This window comes from Ammospiza caudacuta, chromosome Z, assembly GCF_027887145.1.
Source record: "Ammospiza caudacuta isolate bAmmCau1 chromosome Z, bAmmCau1.pri, whole genome shotgun sequence".
NCBI lineage: Eukaryota > Metazoa > Chordata > Aves > Passeriformes > Passerellidae > Ammospiza > Ammospiza caudacuta.
The window spans coordinates 26,341,813-26,355,653 of record NC_080632.1 but is presented as its reverse complement, the minus strand read 5'-3'; the positions used below and the strand labels follow the sequence as shown (position 1 = coordinate 26,355,653).

Here is a 13,841-nt window from a genome sequence, read left to right as displayed (position 1 = left end):
AGTAGTAAAACAGAAATTAACTAACTGTGATTGGCTTCTATATAAGTGGTTATAAATTTGCAAAATTCAATTATATAATTAGGGAAATAATCATATCTAAAGGTACTTAACCTCCACTTACATCAATAAACATCACTCTGGTATTTTGGTTGCCTCTCCAAAAACTTTGAAAACCTTGAAAAAATTTACTTTCACGACCGTAGCAAAGATTCTGTGATTATTACAGAGGCATTATCCCCAAAGAAAATAAGTTAAACCTGAGTCTATTAGGTTCTGTCATATCTTCCTGTTAACAGAAGTTCTCCTTCAACAGCACTAGTCTATCAAAACTACCTGGTTGGTACATCAGATTCCTCCACAACCTAATTAATACTTCTATATTTTCCATACTAACAAAATAAGCTGCAGTTGCAAAAAAAAAAAAAAAAAAAAAAAAGGTAAAAAAAAGGTATTTCTGCTATGCTACTATTTAACCTTAGGAAACTTCTTCCAAGTGATCCAAACATGAAGAAACACATATGCTTTTTGTACTCCCAAGCACACTTTCTTCATGTCTAATTGATCAATGGGTGGTCTAGCTACATGATGGCACATTCCACAACCGTCTGGTGGACAGACAGTATAGGAAACACATGACCTGACACCTACCATTCGCTGTTTTTTATACAATTAATTTCTCTCAGTTGCTGACATATCTCTTATAATGTTTTCCAAGAGTTTTCTTTGGAAACCAGTGAGATTTTTTAAAAGAACATGGATCTCAATCTAAAAACACATCACTGAAGCATGTCTATTTCTAAGACACGCAGATTGAAATACAAACCTTCCACAAATCTGAGGACAGGAAACCTTTCCCCCCTCAAAAAACTTATTATTCTCATATGATGAGCTACCCACATTAATCCACTTTAAAATTACTGCCAGTAAAAGACTTTCAGTACATATCTAATTCATCACTAAGAAAATTTTCAGTGGGAAAATTCTACTATTCACCCAGAAGGAAGGGGTGTCCATAAATGTGTGGGTGTTACATGGTAGTAATCATTATGCTTTCCTTTGTTTCAAGTTACAGGCTTTTAGCCCAGATTTTCTAGCCATCTAATTTGTCAAAGCGGCTAATTATCTCACTGTCATAAGCACTTAATAAACATTAGAATAATTGCTTTCTGCAGAGTAGGTAACCCTGAAATGATGACATACTCTCTTTCCTCCCCCAAGATGAATCCATTACTTATTATTTTGTCTGCTAACATCTGATAGCACCATGTAGTTCAAACTACAAATCTCCAAACCACAGTCTGTGCTAGGCAGTTTAAAAGCACAATTCCCTTCTAAATCAAAAAATTAACTCCGCATACACGCTATGCATTGCAAAAATAAGTGAAGTTGGGGGTTTTTAAAGTTATTTCTATATTTGGTGCCCATACGCATGGAGATGTCTCATCTTCTAATGTGGTGAAGATGAAGGTTACTAAGCTACTACCATTACAGTAGCTATGCCACAAAAGAACGACGCCAGTGTAAGAACACACAAAAGAAATCCAACCTTAAACCCCCACATTCTTCAGCCAAACTCTGTCCAATTCCAGAACCATGCACAACCACATCACCACTGCTGTCAAGCAGCGATGCTGCTGTGCATGGCCACCAATGCTGAAGTTGTGCCTCACCTCGACTACTCAGGCTTGTCTGGCCTTGGCTTCTGCAGCCCCTCAAAGCTGGGCAGGGGCTGAAGCTAATTATGTCTTGCCAGAGCAATTTCCCTCTCTGCAGCAAAGACCAGTGAAGACACTGTGCAGTTGAGTAAGCCATTGTGCACTTCTGGTGATGAGCAGCTGAAGCTTAGGTTAATAATGAGCTGTAGTATTCCACAGCCCATGGGAGAGAAAACATACCCCAAAGTCACTAGCAGGGCATCTTGGGGAAGAAGACAACCTTATTCCCTTTGTTCACAAGGGAATCAATCTGCTTGCGACTGGGAACCAGTTAACAAGGGATACAGGAGGAGGAAAAGAAGAAATAAGACTTAATTTTCTACCCACCTCCTTCCAGAAACTCATTCACCTCCAAGCAAAAGGTTTAATAGGATACCAATTTTTTCATGCTTATTACGGCAAGTCCAAATGAAATTCCAATTACCTCATTTCTAAGTCAAATACTCCTGAACTGCAGGGGAAAGAGGCCAGTTATCTTCCTACCCATGCCAGAACAAAATCAGGGTCCCTCATTCTCTTTTCTTTTTTTTTTTTTCTCTTTTTATTAATGCAATTTCTGTGTTTACACATTGAGCCAAAGATAAGCCAGAAAATGTTTCTTCTCCCAAAACTAACTTATTTTATTGCATTGGATCATAACAGAGACTGAGAATACACAATTAAAAAGAAATCCTGAACACCTTTAATTCAAACATCATGATAAACATCACCAGCAGAATATTATCTTTCATTGCTGAACAATTACTACCAGTTATATTCCAAAATGATCAGAGTAGCCCTCTATGGCTCAGAGCTCCTTTGATGTTGGTGGAGATCTGCTTTTCAATTAATTCCTAAGAAGAGGAGCACATATATTTCCATTGCAACTCCCACTTTAATATCTCATAAATAGTACATATACTCTCAGGTAAATGCAAAACAGATGAGCTGTAAAAGAATGTTATTATTATCATTGAATACTATCAATATCATTGAGTCTTTCAGTCAAATTGAGAACTAATGTTGACCTACCACCTGTCATTCTCCATTAATGAAAGCTGAGTACGGATATTAAAATTGTGCATGTGATGGAGAAAGAATTATTTTTAATGATAGAACTCCTACAAAAATCTAATGAAAATTCCGACTTGTAAAGCCTTAAAGAGCAAGTTAACAAGTAAAACAATAAATGCAACAACTTTTTAAAATATTGGAACATAAGAACAGGTGGTTTAAATCTTCGCATTTTGATACTAATTATGGTTCCATTCTGGGCAACTTCATAAGAGGCATCACTTCATTCCAGGGTTATTGTCTTAAGGATTTCCAAAGCAATCTGTTCAGTTTACTTTCCTCCTCTGTAAACTTGAATTGGAACCCAATCATAAAACTGACGTACTTCATCCCTGTATAAAAATCAAGAATGAAGATGAGCAAAATAGTGACAGAAAACCTATCAGCACCATCAGCATAACAGATATTGCATTTGCTGCCAGGAAGCCAGGTGAAAAGAAGATAAAATCAGCTCAGGTGAATGACAGAATTGCAAGTGTAGGGTGTTACTGCTCGAGGAAGAAAGAACCATCTCTGATGTTAAACTTCCAGGAGATAAGAGAGCAGATGAGTTAAATCATTACATGTTCTACCAGATCAATCCATCTTGCATCCAAAAAACATTCAGCCATACAAACTCTCAGGAACAAATTGAATATAAACTACTAATAATTTGCTACTCTTGATACAGGAAGAAAAGACTGAAGGAACCAAAATCTTTCCTCTGAAGCCAAAGATAAATCCTCAAAAATACTGAAAAAACATTATCTAATCTATCTCACATGTGCTTTTTTGGAAAAACTTTCTGATCTGTAAATGAATTATGAACAGGAATATCCTGCTGTCAGATATGAACCAAACACCTATGACAGAGTAGAAAGGGGAATAACCACAAAAAAGCATCAACATTGGTTGTCACAATTAGCCTTGTACTATTTGTACTTCAGAGTTTCAAAAATGCACACATGGCAATACAGATTTGCACATTCACGAGTAGAAACAGAGGTTATTATTTCTTAGAGGAATTTTAAGATAATGTTGTTGCTCAATTAGACTCAATCTCTAATATCTAATGGTAAATTAGCTCACACTGTGTTGAGAAATACTGTGTAGTTGTCTTCACAGCGTTAGGAGCTGATAAAGCCCTGACAGAGACTAACCATCCTCCATGGTCTGGGCCATACTGCATCTCTATCAAACACTGCTGATATATATAAAGAGAGAAAATGTGTAAGAGATGTATTTATTTCTATTTAAATTTCCAGGCAGTGTAAGTACAAAGAATGAAGCCAAAGCTGCATACAAAAAGACTTTAGAATCTGTTATTTCCCCAGCTCTTCCTTGACTTGATAACTGGAGACAGATTTTCTTTGATAGAAATTGTACCGAATTTTAAGTAGAAACTTATTTCAAACTTTTAAAATCAGCAGAACACATGATTTTTCTGAATTACCAAAAAGAGTGATCAACCACGGAAGTTCTATTACAGTTTGTCAGAATACACCATTTTGCTAGAAGGACAGAATAATCTAGCCATTATTGGCTTACATTTTCTCTTCCCTTTTTAATGTTCTCTTAAAAATTTTTATCCGGCGTGTTACTGCCTGAAAGTAACTTCAAATAGGTTAAAGCTGACAGTAACAGTGGAGTTTTCTCTGCCAGGAGTATATATTAAAAAATAAAAAATTCTGCAAGCACACGATGCTGTTTAAAATGAGACTCTACGGCACCACAAGAAGAAACCTTTTATAAATCAAGGGCACACTGTATACATTAATTCACTTACAGTCCTGAAGAGAGAGATTGTTAAAATCTACTAATCCATTTTTGGCATGAACTGCAAACAGGCGATATAGTTTACAAATGCAGATTATAAGCACTGTTGCTAAAGCTGCCATTCTTGTGATCTCAGGCAAACTCTGAACTATGTTGCTTCCTTTCTGAAAAGCTTAAACATGTTTCCTCCCTCCACACACCCTTAGTCTGGACAGTTGAATCATTCTCACAGCAGATAAATCTTTCTGACTGCTGATTATTCTGACGGGGGGAAAAAAAGCCACTTTGTGTGACAGGGTCCCTTTTGTTTCACTGCAGGCACAACAATCTGTTTTCCATTGAACAGAGGTTTTAGTTCTCCCTCCACAACATTTTTCTTTAATTATGATAAAAGACAGTAACTTAATCAGGCATAAATCCTGTTCAAGCAAACACATGAAAATAAAGGGGTTAACTTTGGAGGCAAAACGCTAGACATGTGACTTCTCAATTACAACTGTAGATAATAAACCACTAAAGCACTGACAAATGAAAATATGTTTTTTCCTAAGATTTCTACTAATATCACTAGAGAAATTAATTAAAGAAACCCACAATCATGCTATTTGGTTTAACAGGAATGCCTACAATATAGCTATTCAGTTTTTAAATTATCTTGACTTTTACTCCAGTAGCATAACTATATACACAGTTGCTCCCAAGGAAAACATTTTCATTTTAATATGCTATTTCAGAAACTCTGGAGTACCAGCATCTCAATATGCCAAATAAGTTCGTTACAAATTAAGATGCTGGGACTGATACCAGGAGGGAAAGATACTGCCTTCATTCCTTGTCTGACACACGTAATACAGATGCATGTGAAGACTAGGATCAGCATCCTCAGAGTACAGTCTGTATTGTCACCCATTATCAAGTCCAAGAACTGCCACAGTCAAGTGCAGCCTTAACTTGGAAGCAAAGTTCCAGCCTTGTTGAAAGCAAAAAACACAGCTAAACTGCAGTAGAGAACAGCAGGACTGTTCTCTACTGACACAGCTACTTTTCAAGTTATGAACAGTATTTTAACCTATGACAATGAAGCAGGTTGAAGCAGGAGCTCACCTCCACCCATGTTCTTGAGGAACTGAATATTGCAATAACTCAAATCACTCACCTATTAGGACTCTGAACATGGTGGAAAAGGGAGAATGTGGTTTTAGCAGAACAAAGTGGGAGGATACACCATCAGACTTGGTGTACAAGGAAGCCTGGAAGTAGAGACAGGTGAACAGGAGGTATTAGAAAAACATGGAGTGATAGTGACACAAACTAGGACATTTTCGGCAGAAAGGCACAAGGTGTTGTTATACACAAAGAGGAGACAGAGCCGGAAAGAAATTTAAGAGCTGAAATTTGGAAGCCACTGGAAAACACAAATAGGGTGTACCAAATGTATTCTAACTGAACAGAGGTTGGATCTTTCTAGGCAGAAAAGAGAGACAGTTTGTTGGCCCTGAGGACAAATAAAACAGCAGTGATGTCATGTCTATTTTTCTGCAACCTCTCTTCTCACCCCCAAAGGGGCTGGCCACATCAAAGCTGAGCCTGGAAACACACCTTGCCACATGTTCCTCCTCCCCATCATGCGACTGCAGCACCACAGTTAGACCCACAGGCCAGAACCATGGCAGAAATCTCCCCAGTAAACTGCAGACTGGTGTCCAAGATTCAAACAGATCCTCTGTAGTTCATGGTAAGAATGTAGCTCAAGCTGCTGTTCTAAGGTGGTTGAGGCTAGGGAAAGAAAACAGGGACAAAAACTCACCACTAAGGATAATCTAAGAGCACAGGGAGTTCCCTAAATATGGCGGAATGGTAGGATCAGACACAAAGGCCTTGGTGGACAGAGTAAGATTTATGCACCAAGGACATTAATAGATTTATGCACCAAGGACACTGGGCAGACACTGCAAAACACACAAGTGCTTCATTCCTCCTGTAGGTAGCAGTAACTGTTGCCAACAATGAACATCCACAATCATGACACTGAGATTTCATTCTGAGTTTCTCTGATCATGTCTGGCTTGTAGCTAGTAGCTTCTTCGCTTAATTAGCAGAGAGACAGCTTGAGATTTCAATCACACAATAAAAAAATAAGTTTAGTTATTGAGTTAAAAACATTTCTGAATGAAACATTCCAGATTCAAACTACAGATTGGATAAACCCTTTGGTTGGGCGTGGGTGGGTTTTTAGGGGTTATTTTGTTTGTTTATTTGGGGTTTTTATTTGTTTGGTGGTTTTTATGCGGTAGTGGGTTTTTTTGGTTGGTTGCGTTTTGGGGCTTGGTTGGTCGGTTTGGGGTTTTTTTCCTTGACCAGTCTGGAGTGCATTATTCAGGCACCATGGAACTGCCTCTGGCTATAGTTACAGAGTAGATTTTAAATGAAAGCTGGTGTTGGTCTGCATAATATTTGGTGCACCTGGGGAAAAGTATTCATCCAAGCAACAGCCAGATCTGGGGCCACCAAACTTGTTGAGGACCCACTTGTATTATTTTCAATGGAACCTTTGAACACACCAACAGGTACCTGTTGCATTTAAGCAGGTTTCTTACCTTTGAAATATAGGAACAAAAATTAGCAAAAGAAAAATCACATTGAACTAACACTTAGGATATCACAAGATGCAATCAAATTTGCTACACAGTCACTCTTATAGCAGGCATTTTCAGTATGAATTTTACAATCACAATTTAGGTTTACAAACATCACATATGTAATTAGTTTTACCTTATTAAGCATTTAGTACCTTTAAAAATGCGAACACATATTTAGGGTTTTCGTATCTTAGTATAAATCTACTCTTTTTAAAAGTCTTATACAGACTTACTCAAGCATACCAGTGGGTTTTTTTTCTAGTGCAAGCATTCATGATAAAGCACACAAGCTTTGCAATAACTCAACATCCAAGTACTGGACTTTTTTGGTTGTGTGATGTTGTACAGAATCAAGAACAGAATCAGCATGCTTCCTTATCAGGAAAGCAGACACTTTAAAATACCAACATTCTTTGTTTATACGGAAAGATTAATATATAAACTAACATACATTCCTATGCTTCCATGCAGTCCCAACTTCTCCCTGTTCATATTAGTGTGCTCCTGCCCCTAACTATTACATTATTTGAGGCAGTGGGGAAGTTTCAGTTAATACCAACTTAATCTGAACCATTTCAAGTACAGTTCACCATCTATTTTTTTTCCTGGAGTAAAATAAAACATGACCACCATTTCAAATACATCCAGAGCTAAATTACAATTTAAGTTGTCCCTCCCCCTACATGTTGAAAGAGCTCTCTTTGTAAAAGAACTCTACTTAAGTAAGTGTCTGTTGCACAAATGCATTTAGTTACCTTCCTAATCCTGAGATAATTAAAATCTGCAAAGGTAATAAAGTACTAGGTCTGTAAACAGTTTCTTGGGGAAATGCTCTCTGCATTCTCAACTGCATCTACAAAGTTTCCATTGACATTCACAGGACTTTTTTCCCAATCAAACAGAAGTACTTCTTCTCAACAAGAGCTAAAGTGGAATTGCCAACAGAACCACAGTTTATGCACTAGAGCACAGCTGCCTCAAGCCACGTCAAAAAGCATCCTCAGCACATCATAAGCACTGCACTGCTCTTTAGCTACATGCTCCTCGGAGTAATTGCTTTCTGAAAGAGCTCAGGCTATAAATCACCTCTGACAAATTGACTTTCATTTTGTCTCCTAAAGTAATAAGACCAGAGATGCCACTTAAAATTACATTAAAGAGATTATTTCTTCTTCCCCAGGGACCACATTGCCTGGACTATGCCAAATGCAGTATACAAGCCATCTTTTCCTATCTTTAGTTCCAGAAATTAACACTGCATATTGAGAGTAGAAAATTCTAAGCAAGAATATTTCTTTCAAATTTCAGTTCTAATTTACAAAAATTTGTAAACACTACTAAATTTATGTAAATCCTTTCAGACCAATCTATCTCAAAGTATTTTATCCATTTTATACAGCCACAGTGATTTATAAAAGCCTAAAATAAGACAAAGTGGACACTTGAAATATTGATTCTTTTTTCCAGAGTGACAATGCTTCACCAATTGATAGTTTTCAAGATGAAGGAGGTGCAGGGCTGGACAACACAGTGAGAAGTAGAACTGTTTTATCCTCCCCTGTCCAGTGAATTTGTATTACGGGATCATAATGAAGGTTTTGCTGCTGAGCAGAATTCCATTAATCTTTTTCATCATTTATTATGTGGCAGAACACACTCTGTTCAGTACAAGCTAGGTCCAAAACACAAAGCACCAACTTATACCTTCTGCTCTTTAGTCTCCTTTAATATCAGAGTTTGTCAGTAGAAGAAGGATTCTTATGTAGTGATATCATAGAAGTGATATTACACAGTCCAGAAGTGTAAAGTTAGAAAAAGTGAGGAGATGCCAATGAGCAATCTTTGATAACTCACTAGGCGAACAAAGCATTAGCAGATTAACACACCAAAGATATGGAAAACTCAGCCCTCCCTCACCCATGAGTAGAAACTATTGCATACATATACAATTTTATCTTTTATGGGAATGCTCTAAAAATCATTTAGCAGAAACACTACAGAAATTAAGAGAGCTACAAAGTGAGGGTGACCATTATCTCCACTATTTCACTGCCTTACTTTACCTCTCAGTATTGCTTAAAGGCTGACCAGATGTATCAACAACCATCAAATGGGTGTTTGCACTTGAAACATCGCCACACCAGACCAGATGCCTAAAACATACTGTTTTCAATAGACAGATGAAATGCTGGATTTAAAGCAAAAGGGACCAAGGGCTAAAACTGGCAAGTCTGAACGAAAAGTTGCTGACAATTTATTCTCAAAAATAATCAGGACAGAAATGGTCTTGAACACCTCTATTGTTTTTAATTCTCCCATCCTACTTCTTACATATTACCGTAACTGTTTCTGAAAAAAGAACTGTCCAGTATTAACAATCTGGTTTGCTATTTCTTATTATAATTTTCTGTCTGTTGCCTTTTAAAATCCTTAGTGAACTGGGAAAGAAATATTACAATTACATTTGAATGTTATTACCTTTATTTGTTGAGAAATTGTTGGATTAGAAGCAAAGAAAGGTTGGTTGGGGGTTTTTTACTACCTTAATGATTCATTTAGCAGAAGAAAGAAGCCTTGAAAGTTGGCAGTGAGGAACGCACTTAGAAATCTGTGACTGGCCCAAAAAACCCACTTCTAGAGCAATAGTGGAAAAGATAAATGCACTGAGAAAAAAATCAACTAAAGGAAAAAGACCCGAACAAGCTCCACTTCCTTTAAAGAGGGAATCACATTATCTTCTTTTTTAGAAATTCTTTACATCAATTATGAATGAAGGCTAACCAACATCCTATCTAAGTCTAGAAAATATGGCTGGGAGGTTTTGTGGGTTTGGGGGATTTGTTGTGGGGGAAGGGGAGGGTGCCCCATCGTATTTCTTTTTTTCCTGAAAATTTTGTACTTTCATTGTACAGTATATTGCCTGTTCCTTCTCTGTTCATCTTCTGCATTTCAGCCTTATGGTTGCAAAGGTAGTATTACAAAAAAACAAATGCAGTACTTGCACCCCAAATTCACAGCTGCAATAGCAGTTATCAGTTAGTCTTAAAAAGTTTAGAACTGCTGCCTGCAAGCCCATGTGGTTAAACCGCCATGAACCAAGTCAATTTCCCACCGTTTACAAAAGGTGTGCAAAGATGTGAAATAGAGAGTTCAAGCTGCTATCTAAGAAAAAACACCCAAGAGATACAGGCTGGGGGCAGCAATTTTTTTATCTCTGTGAGCTTATCAATATCCTGCACGTGGCAGCTGCATGTATTGAGTTTCACAACTTCTAACTCACCCACACAGATACTCTCTTTCTCCTGCAAATCCTGCAGACAAAAGTAATGTTTACAATTTTACTAGGACACCATCATCCAACAGAAGTGCCCATGTTCATGGAATAGAAAGTGACGAGGCTGAGAAAACAGAAAGTCACCATCCCCCATAACCCACTTCCAAAAATGTCTTCTCTACCTTCAGACATGTACAGTTAATTCTTGATCAAACTTAACCCATTCAGCATTTCAAAACTGCAATTTAAGGTTTCTCTCAAACTGAAAAGAAAATGAGTTAGAAGTATATGCTATAGGTTTCAATTCTCCAGAGCTCTTAGTACTTCAAGACTAAGCTGGTTTTCTGGGTTGGGGGAAAAGAACAAAAAAAAATTTAAAAAGCTAATACCCACAAACCACACACCACAAACAAAATGGCAAAAATTTGTATGATTTTTACTAGGTCCAGGAATGATCAACTCTATGGCAATCAACTCAGACAAGCAAGCTTTTGGTATTTATGCTTCTCAGTCCACAGGTAATCAGAAGGAGTGTTCACATAAAAAATAGAAGAGGGGTTGGAGGGGATTTTATTACATATTGATTTCATTAAATATATGATTAAATACTTGTATCATGTTAATATGTCTGCTTAACTATGAACAATGCGGAGGTAAAAATATTCTTATGGTCTTCCACGCTTACATGGAAAAATATGATAAGTAGACATGCTTAGAACAAAGCAGTTGGATACGTTGAAAAGAAGAATCTGCAAAATTAAGAAAAATTTTAAGATTCTAAAACAGTAAATACTCTCTGTGCAAAAATCTTATTGAAGATTTTACACGGACAGAACGTCTACTCAAAACAAAAAGTTACATCATGAAAGAAAACTATTTTTGTCAACTACCTAAACCAAACATACCTAATTAGTTTTAAACCACCAAAAAGAAAATTATGCAAATTGGCACTGTATGAAAGAACAATACGCATTGTTTTCACAAAATGGGTTCAACACCAGGTTGATAATTTCATTTAAGAAAATAAGTTAATATAGCATGATTTTTCAGGAGTATATCATGAAGTCCATGGCACTTCAGTTTCAATTAAAGTTTTCAACACATTTTAAAATTACTGTAGACATGGAGGATCATAAATGTGTTTACCTCCACCTCAGACAGCATTTAAAACAAAGACACAGATGTTTGTACACTATCATATATACATTCAAATATCATATATACATATATATGAAATATACTATCATGTATACTTATTGTATACTATCAAGTTTCCTAGACCATACTTCAACTCCTATAACCCAAGAATACTGAGTTGTTCACTTTTCAGTTGATACTGACAACTGCCTGCAAGCCGCAGGAGTTTTATAAATCCTTTTTCCCAGACCCAGTTAACTTTCTGAAATAGCCTGCAAACTGTAATAGAGTTATCCAGGAATGTACCTTCTAACTCCATTTCCTGTTGTATTTAAAATCCTGCCAAAGGAATATTTCAAAGCAGAATGCAGGACATTAGTGTACGATGGAAAGTTTGCCGATGGTTTCCAAAATCACAGAAGTCATACTAATTTAAAAGTTAGATGCGAAATTCTCTATTAAAGAAACACAGACTTCTATTAAAGAAACTTCTATTAAAGAAACAGGGACTTCCTATTAAAGAAACACAGACTGTGATATTCAAGTGGGTTTAAGAAGTAATGCTTACAGCAATTCAGCCCCTACAGACTTGTTTTTGATTTTACATAAAAGGTTGTTAATGAAATAAAGGACAAATGTTCCCAACGCTGTTTTCTTCCCATTGCTCTGCCCCTCTAATATCTGGAGTGAAACAAGTTTTGAAGAAACCACCTTTAAAACACTGTTTCTGCAGACTTTGGACACAGCTGTATTTGAGTAGTGCTGTAATTCACAATGCGTAGCAACAACACCACAGTGCATCAGTCTGCCTGGTTTGTGTGGTGCATTAAAGAAGCAGCTCAGAGAACGACTGAAAACTGTATTTCAGCAGCATCACTTGACAAAGAAGATATCTCAAGGTATCCATTGACTGGGAAGACGCATCAGCCATCCTCCTCCAGCAGCAGCTGTGCTCTTGGAAACGCAAGCATTCCACGTGAAAAGAGAGCGAGCTGTCACCTAGACATCAGCAGTGAGCAGCACCTGTGCCTGGCACGCAGCTCCCAGCAACAGCTCCTGAAACTGACAGCACTTTCTCTCAGCACAGCAAGGCAGGCGCAGAGCCCAGCGGACGGACCCTGCCACCCTTCAACAGACTGCAGACTCCTTACCTCAGAAAACGAAAAAAACACGTGGATCTATACAGCAAGGAAAGAAAATCCTGTGTCCTTTTATTACCAATACAATTTCCTTCTGAAACCCTCAAAACTTACAGTGAGAAGGAACATAAATGGGTCGTATTTGGAAAACCTTTTTTCCAAGTGATCATGAGCAGAAAGATGCATTTACATATTGGATTCACTGAGGTACTACTGATAGTAAGAAAAACAGTGCAGCAAATGAGTGAATGTAAGAAGCTTCTCTGTTACAGAGGAACAGATACAGACCAAACTCTTCAAAGCATACAAAAAAGGAAGTAAAAAATATGTGCACTGACATTCTGAAAGCATTAAACCTGACAGAATTGAGTATGCTGGCTGTCTTAGCTAATAAGAAAATATTCAAAAATACATTTAATAGAAATGGATTTCTTTTCTGGTTTGCTGTTTTCCACAGTATTCTAATTTACACAGAAATACATGCTCTTCCTAGGATGGTTAACTATGCATCCCTATTCAGCAAAAAACACCTGTAAAAACTTTTAATTCTGAACTTAGACTGAAGTTTGGCTGAGACCCTTTGGAATGACTGGCGGTAAACACGGCCTTTTAAGTAATAAATAAATATGCTTCCTTTTTGTATTATTTGGTTTTGGTTATTTTTGTTGTTTTGTTTTGCTTTATGTTAGCTGTTACCTGTATTGAAGGAACAAATATTAAAAAAGGAGTAATTTGCTAGGAAAAAAATTCCCCAGGATGGTTAAAAAATTGAATGCAGATGTCAAATCAAAGGTAACACCTCCATTGTAATCACAGGTCTAGTTCTTCTAATTTTCCTATGAAAAGTATGTTTTGAATAATACTACTCATGGCTTCTTTTAAAGAGAATTTGTTTCTGACAGCTGCTTTCATTTTACATACAGGAATATTAAAGTCTTTTATTATTACAGAGAACGCATAATTACAAAAAAAATTAGTATTTGCTTTCAGATGGTCCCCAGATTTCCCCCATCCATTCCCATCATCTCCACTACCATGCTATTTTCGTGTAAGAGGCAAATAAATACTACACCATATAATTTAAAATAGTTTGAGTTTAAATTATACTAACTTGAAAGAATGTCTTTTA

The 13,841-nt window shown here is 36.9% G+C and overlaps 1 protein-coding gene across 1 annotated transcript in view; it reads right to left on the bottom strand.

The window, feature by feature from the left end:
- Window positions 1-13,841, bottom strand: part of ROR2 (receptor tyrosine kinase like orphan receptor 2) — a 144,405-nt gene that overhangs the window by 102,467 nt on the left and 28,097 nt on the right. The gene's annotated exons all lie outside the window — the stretch shown is intronic.